At 36.7% G+C, this 6,909-nt stretch overlaps 1 pseudogene; it reads right to left on the bottom strand.

Moving 5' to 3' along the window:
• Positions 1-3,394: 3,394 nt before the first annotated feature.
• On the bottom strand, positions 3,395-4,745 carry LOC101579125 (annotated as a pseudogene).
• Positions 4,746-6,909: the final 2,164 nt, after the last annotated feature.

Genomic DNA, 6,909 nt, shown 5'->3' with positions numbered 1-6,909 from the left:
TAAAAATTTCAGAAATTATGTACAGTCTAATTCCCTGCATGTAGCTGACTGACTGGTCAAAGTACAAAATATTTGCATTTCAAGGATGCAATTAATGAAGTTTTCCTCATCAAATGTTGAACTGAGAGACACAGAAGCAGAATATTTCTACTGTCTGGATCACTTGATATTGGAATACTTAAATAACACTTAAAAGTGGCTCTACTTCATTTTCATGTGGAAGAAATTCAAAAATGCTGATTCTCTTGAACCATGTAAGATTTCTATATCAGAATGTTTTGTATCTGATCAAAAAAATCTTTAGCAATCATAGGTAAACAATTTTAAAAAAGAATACAAGAAAGTATTAAACAGAAACAATTACCAGTGATACAGAATGTCACTTAACAAAGTAATATGAATTTCACAATATTTGTTGAAATACACAGTGGTGTCTTCCAAACAGTGATTCATTTTACCAGATATATACATGTAAAGTTGGAAGAAAGAAATGCATATGAAATTAAGAAGAGAAGATGTACAAACAATTGAAAATGGAGATGAAACAATTTAAAGTATTAACTGCTTCTTTCCACACACCAGCAGAAATGCCCAGTATGGTTGTCCAAACCACCCTGTTTACATATGTACATAAATGTCTTTCCACTACTCATTCTCCTGTCCTTTTCCTCAACACAGTAACTCTTTCTTTTTAAATAAGTTAATTCTCTTTTTTCAGTGTCTATTGTCCCATTAAAAATTCCATTTTTCTCTTTCAGATTCTCACACTAAGAAGACAGTATCATGTTTGCACTTGTGGGTATGATTTATTTCACTTAAGAATATGTTCTCTAGTTGAACCCATTTACCCACAAAAGGCTCAAAATTTATCCAGTTTTATAGATGAATAATATTCCACTGTATGAAAACATGATATGTTATTTATAGACATCTAGGTTGCTTCCAGGATTTAGCTGTGACAAACTGTGCTGCTATAAACATGGATGCACATATATTGCTCTGTTATGAGGTTTTCAGTTTTTCTGAAAAAATACCCAGGAAGGGAATACCTGGGTCAAATGAGACCTCTACTTCTGTGCTTTTGAGGAATCTCCACATAGATTTCCATAGTGGTTGTGCCAGGATTCATACCTACCAAGAGAGGAAATGGGTTCTTTTTCTCCAGAGACCCTCCAATACGTATTGGCTGACTTTCTGATATTAGCCATTCCTTCTGGGGTGAGATGGAATCTCAGCATTGTTTAAATTTGCATTTCTTCAGTGACCAATGATGTGGAACATTTTTCCATATATTTAATTGCCATTTATATTTCTTCATCTGAAAAGTGTATATTCATCTCAGATGCCCATTTCTAGATTGGGTCTTTGAATTTGGTGGAGCTGATTGTTTGTAATTCCATATATATTCTAAATAAAATACATTTGTAGGAGGGACAGCTGGCTATAATTGTTCCCAGAATATGGGCTTTCTTTTTACTCTGTTGAAAACATTCTTTGCAGTGAAAAAACTTCAAAAACATGAGATCGCAGTTATTCATTCTTTTGAAATACATCCCAGGCAATTTGGTTTTTTTCTTCATAAACTATCTACCTACACCTATGTGATTAAGATTTCTACCTACATTTTCCTCCAGATTTAGTATTTCTGTTTTGATATTTAAATCATTGATCCATTTTGTCTGTAGCTTTGCACATGGTGATAAGCAAGGGTGTAATTTTTGCCTTTGGCATGGAGAAAGGCAGTTTTTCTAGCACCATTATTGAAGAGGTTGTCTTTCTTCCAGTGAGCATGTTTGGTCCCTTTATCAAATATATGGTGACTGAATGTGTTTGCAGCTGTGTCTGTATCTTCTAATCTGTTACACTGATACTCATGTCTGTCTCTATGCCAGTACCATGCTGATTTTATTACAGTAGCTTTCCATTATAATTTCAGTTCAAGGATTGTGATGCCTCCTGACTTTCCCTTATTTCCCAGGATTGTTTTTAATATTCTGGATCTCTTCTGGTTGCAAGTGAATTTGAGGAACATTTTTTCTAGCACTATAGGTACACTAATGGTATTTTATCAGGATTGCATTGAATCTGTGTAAGAATTTTGGGAGTACTGCCATTTTCACAATGTTGTTTTTTCCTATCCAAGAACATGGAATATCTTTCCATTTTCTCAAATCCTCTTAAATAACTTTTCTCAGAATACCATAATTATCTTTGTATAAACTTTTGATATTCTTTGTGAGATTGATTCCTAATATTTCATTTTTGGGGGTGTTACTCTAAAAAGAGTGGTTTCCCTAATTTCTCTCTCAGTGAGTTCACTATTTGTGTATAAAAATGCTACTTTTTTTGGGTGTTGCATCTGTATTCAGCTACACTTCTTGATTTGCTGATTAAATGTATATTACTCTTACTGGAGTTTTTGGGTTCCTCTGTCTACAGTATCATGTAATTTGAAAATAATGATAATTTCAATTCTTCTTTTCTAATCCTTATTTCTCTTATGTCTTTCCTATGTCTAATTTCTCTGGCTAGTGTTTACAGAAGTATATTGAATATTAGTGGGGACAGTGCACAGCCTTGTCTTACTCCTGATTTTAAAGTGAAGGTCTTTAGTTTTGCTCATTTAGTGTGATGGCTGTTGGCTTATCATAAATGACTTATCAGGATGAGATCTCGACTTATCAGGATGAGATCTCAATACTTTAATTTTCTGATATGTTTTTATCTTGAATGAGTGTTGGACATTGTCAAAAGCTTTTTCTGCATCTATTGAAATTATCATATGGTTTTTGTTCTTGATTCTATTGAGATGGTGTATTACATTTATTGGTTTGTGTTCGTTGAATGATCCGTGCATTCCTGGAATGAATCACTTGGTCATGATGTTGAATCTTGATGATTTGCTGCATTCTGTTTGTTAGTATTTCATTGGGGATTTGTACATCTATATTCATTAGAGAGAATGACGTGTAGTTCTTTTAGTTGGTTCTTACTCTTCTTTGGAATCAGAGTAATACTTGCTTCCAAGAATGAGTTTGGCAGAATTGCTTTCCTTTCAATTGAAGAGTTTGGGCAAAGATGGCATCAGATCTTTTCTAAACGTCTTGTAAAATTGAGTTGTTCAGAGTTGGTATATCTTCTTGACTCAGCTTTCACATTTCATATGCATCTCAGAACCTGCCCATTTCCTCTGTGTTTTCCATCCTGTGAAAATAAAGATTCTGAAAGCAGGGATTAATGATCTTCTGAATTTCTCTAGGGTCTGTAGTGATTTCAACGTATTCATTCTTTTTTTAATGCTTCAATACATGAACTTTAATGGGTTCATACTGTAATGGTAAATATTGCATGTGAGTGGAAAGTTAAAGAAGAGTTGCCAGCTTCTCATGCCTATTCAGTATTCTTCTCCTTCTTCAGCCTCTGCTTCCATGGAATCCATGCTCTCCTCTTCATAATCTTTCTCCTGTGCAGCCAGATCCTCTTGGGCCTTGGAGAACTCCCCTTCCTCCATGCCTTCTCCAATGTACTACTACACAAAGGCTTGCTTGGAATACATGAAATTGGACTTGTGGTCCAGGCTGGTCCAGACCTCAGTGATGGCAGTGGTGTTTGCTTAGCGTCTTCATCACCTACCGCACATTGGCCAGTTTTCCCCCTGGGACCACAATTAGGGCCTGGTAGTTAATACCCACCTTGAATTCACTTGGACACTAGTCCATAAACTGGATGGTGCACTTGGTCTTGATGATGGCGATGGCAGCATTGACAACTTTGGGAACCACATCTCCCTTGTATAACATGCAGCAGGCCATGTACTTTCCATAGCGAGGGTCACACTTGACCATCTGATTGGCTAGTTCAAAACAGGCATTGGTGATCTCATCCACAGCCAGCTGCTCGTGGTAGGCCTTTTTGGCGGAGATGACTGTGGCATAGGTGGCCAGGGCGAAGTGGAAGTGGGGTTACTGTGCCAGGTTGGTGTGGAACTCTGTCAAGTCCACATTCAGGGCCCTGTCGAAACACAGAAAGGCCATTTTAGAGGACACAATCTGTCTGATCAGACAATTGAGGTTGGTATAGGTGGCACGCTCTATGTCGAGGTAGTGCTGACAGATGTCATAGATTACTTTATTGTTCGCCATGAAGGCATAGTCTGAGTGTTACAGGGTCATGTGCATGGTAAGGAGGGAGTTGTAGGGTTCCATGATGGCTGTGTACTCCTGGACAGCTGGGTAAATCGCAAACTCCAGTTTGGATTTCTTGCTGGAGTCCACTGAGAGCTTCTCCATGAGCAGAGATGCAAATGCAGAGCTGGTGCTACCTCCAAAACTGTGGAATATGAAGAAGCCGTGCAGGCCTGTGCTCAGATCTGCCAGCTTGTGGAGACAGTCCAGGACCAGGTCCACAATCTCCTTGCCGATGGTGTAATGGCCTCTGGCATAATTATTAGCTGCATCTTCCTTCCCTGTGATCAGCTGCTCTGGGTGGAAGAGCTGTCGGTAACATCCTATGAGCACTTCACCCACCACCGTGGGCTCCAGGTCCAGAAATATTGCTTTGGGTATGTGCCTACCAACCCCAGTCTCACTGAGAAATGTGTTGAGTGAGTCATCCCCACCAATGGTTTTGTCATTAGGCATTTGACCATCAGGCTGGATTCCTTGTTCAATGCAGTATGATTTTCAGCAGGCATTGCAGATCTGGACACCTGTCTGCCCCATGCGAATAGAAATATACTCCCTCATGATGATTCCTACCAGGTAAGCACCGTTCTCCCTTCTCACTTCTAGTGCTCCATCATTTTCATCTTTTAATACAAGAATTTGGGTATTTTCTTTTTTGATGAGGTTGGCTATGGGCTTATCACACTTATTTATTTTTTGCAATAACTAACTCCTTGATTCATTTTTTCTTTGTATTGTTTTCTTTGTCTAAAAAGCATTACATTCTGCTCTAATCCTTTTACATTCCAGTGGGCTTTAGGCTTGACTTGCTATTCTTTTTCGAGGAGCAGGATAAGATCATTTATTTGGGTTTTTTTCTGTTTTCTAATGCATGTATTTAGCACTATTTTCGTCTTATAACAGCTTTCATTGCATCCCACAGGTTTCTGTAGACTTTTTCTGCAGGTTTGTTTGATTGTAATTTTTTTTTAATTTCTTCTTTAACTTTATCTGTGACCCACTGGATGTTTAGGAGGTTGTTATTTAATTTCCACATGTTTATGATGTTTTTGTAGTTTCTTTTGCCTTTAGATTCAAGTTTTATTCCACTATGGTCAGATAGTCTACATGGGATAATTTCAATTCCATTGTATTTACTTAAGAATGCTCTGTGTGCTGGTACATGGTGTATTTTGGAGACTGTTCCACATTCAGCTGAGAAGAATGACTATTGTATTGTTGCTGAGGGAAAAAACTCTGTCAAAGTTTACCACGTCAATTTCTTCAAAAATTTGGTTTAGTTCTGTTATTTCTTTGCTTATTTACTGCCTTGTTCATCTATCTCTTTGTGACAGTGGTGTGGTAAAGTTCCCCATTACTATTGTGTCATTGCTCGTTTGATTTTTTATGTCTCTTGATATTTTTCTTATGTAGGTGGGTGCTCCTACATTTAGTGCACATATATTAATAAATGTTATATCTTCTTTTTGAAAGTGTCTGTTAATAAGTATGTAGTACCTTCTTTATCTGTTTGAATGTTTTTTGGTTTGAAGTTGATATTTTCAGCTACCATGATAGCTACCCCTGCTTTGTCTGATTTCCTGTGGCAGGGAGCATTGTTTGCCTTTGATTTTTAGTCTGTGAATTTCCTTTTGTGTTAAATGTGCTTCTTGTGTGCAGCATATTGTTTAATTTTGTTTCTTAATATACTCTGCTAGTCTATTTATTTTGATTGGTGCGTTGAAGCCATTTGCACTGATGGTTATAACTGATTCATATTGCCTTACTTTGTCATGTTATTTTCCTCTTATAGACTCCATAATTTTTCCCATTTTTAATTACTTGCTGTCTTTGGTGTTTCCTTTCTGTTGTCTTAAAGCTGTGATCACTTCTGGCTCCTTCTAGAATAACTGTTAGTATGCTTTGTAGGGTTGGTTTGGTTGTCATGAATTTCTTCAGGTTTTCTTTGTTATGGAAGTATCTTATTTTGCCATTGAATTTAATAGATAATTTTGTAGGGCACATCAATCTGGGAAGGAAGTTATATTCTTTCAAAACCTGAAATACTTCACTGCAAACCCTTCTTGATGTGGTGATTTGTGTTGAGAAATGTGCTGTGATTCTGAGGGGCATTCCCTTGTATGCGATCTGTTTTTATCCCTCTAGTAACTTTTAATAATCTACTCATTTGCTGAATTTCTGAGATGTTTCCATTATGTGTCTAAGTGTAGATTTCTTGTGATTATGACTGTTTGTAGCTCTATATGCCTTAAGGTGTGTCAGGTTCTTTTGTCAGGGTTGAAAAATTTCTGCTACTATTTCTCCAAATAGCCTATTTATGTCATTTGTGCTGTTTCTCACTGCTTCTTTGACATCTAATATTCTCACATTATTTTTCCTTGCATCATCTTGTAGCTGCTGAACTGTAATTACCTGGTTCCTCATTATTATCAAAAGATCATTCCTTTCATATTCACTACTTTCTTCAAGATCTGCAAGTCTGTCTTCAGTTTAACTCAAGTAGTTTTGCCAGCTTTCAGTGGAGTTCTTAATTTCCTTGATAACTCTTTGAATATGTTTTATAGTTTTCAAATTTTTCCAATATCGTTCATTCAGTATTTCCATCATTCTTCTATTCTCTTCTTTACTTTTATCTAAGTCTTCTTTAGCTGTGCTGAGCAATTCTTTCATGACTACTGCCATTTTTTCAAACTTGAGAGTTTATTTCTGATCTCATTTGTTCTAT

This window comes from Octodon degus, unplaced genomic scaffold, assembly GCF_000260255.1.
Source record: "Octodon degus isolate 3935 unplaced genomic scaffold, OctDeg1.0 scaffold00198, whole genome shotgun sequence".
Taxonomy (NCBI): Eukaryota; Metazoa; Chordata; class Mammalia; order Rodentia; family Octodontidae; genus Octodon; species Octodon degus.
The sequence above is the reverse complement of the archived record's forward strand: the minus strand, read 5'-3'. Positions and strand labels throughout refer to the sequence as shown.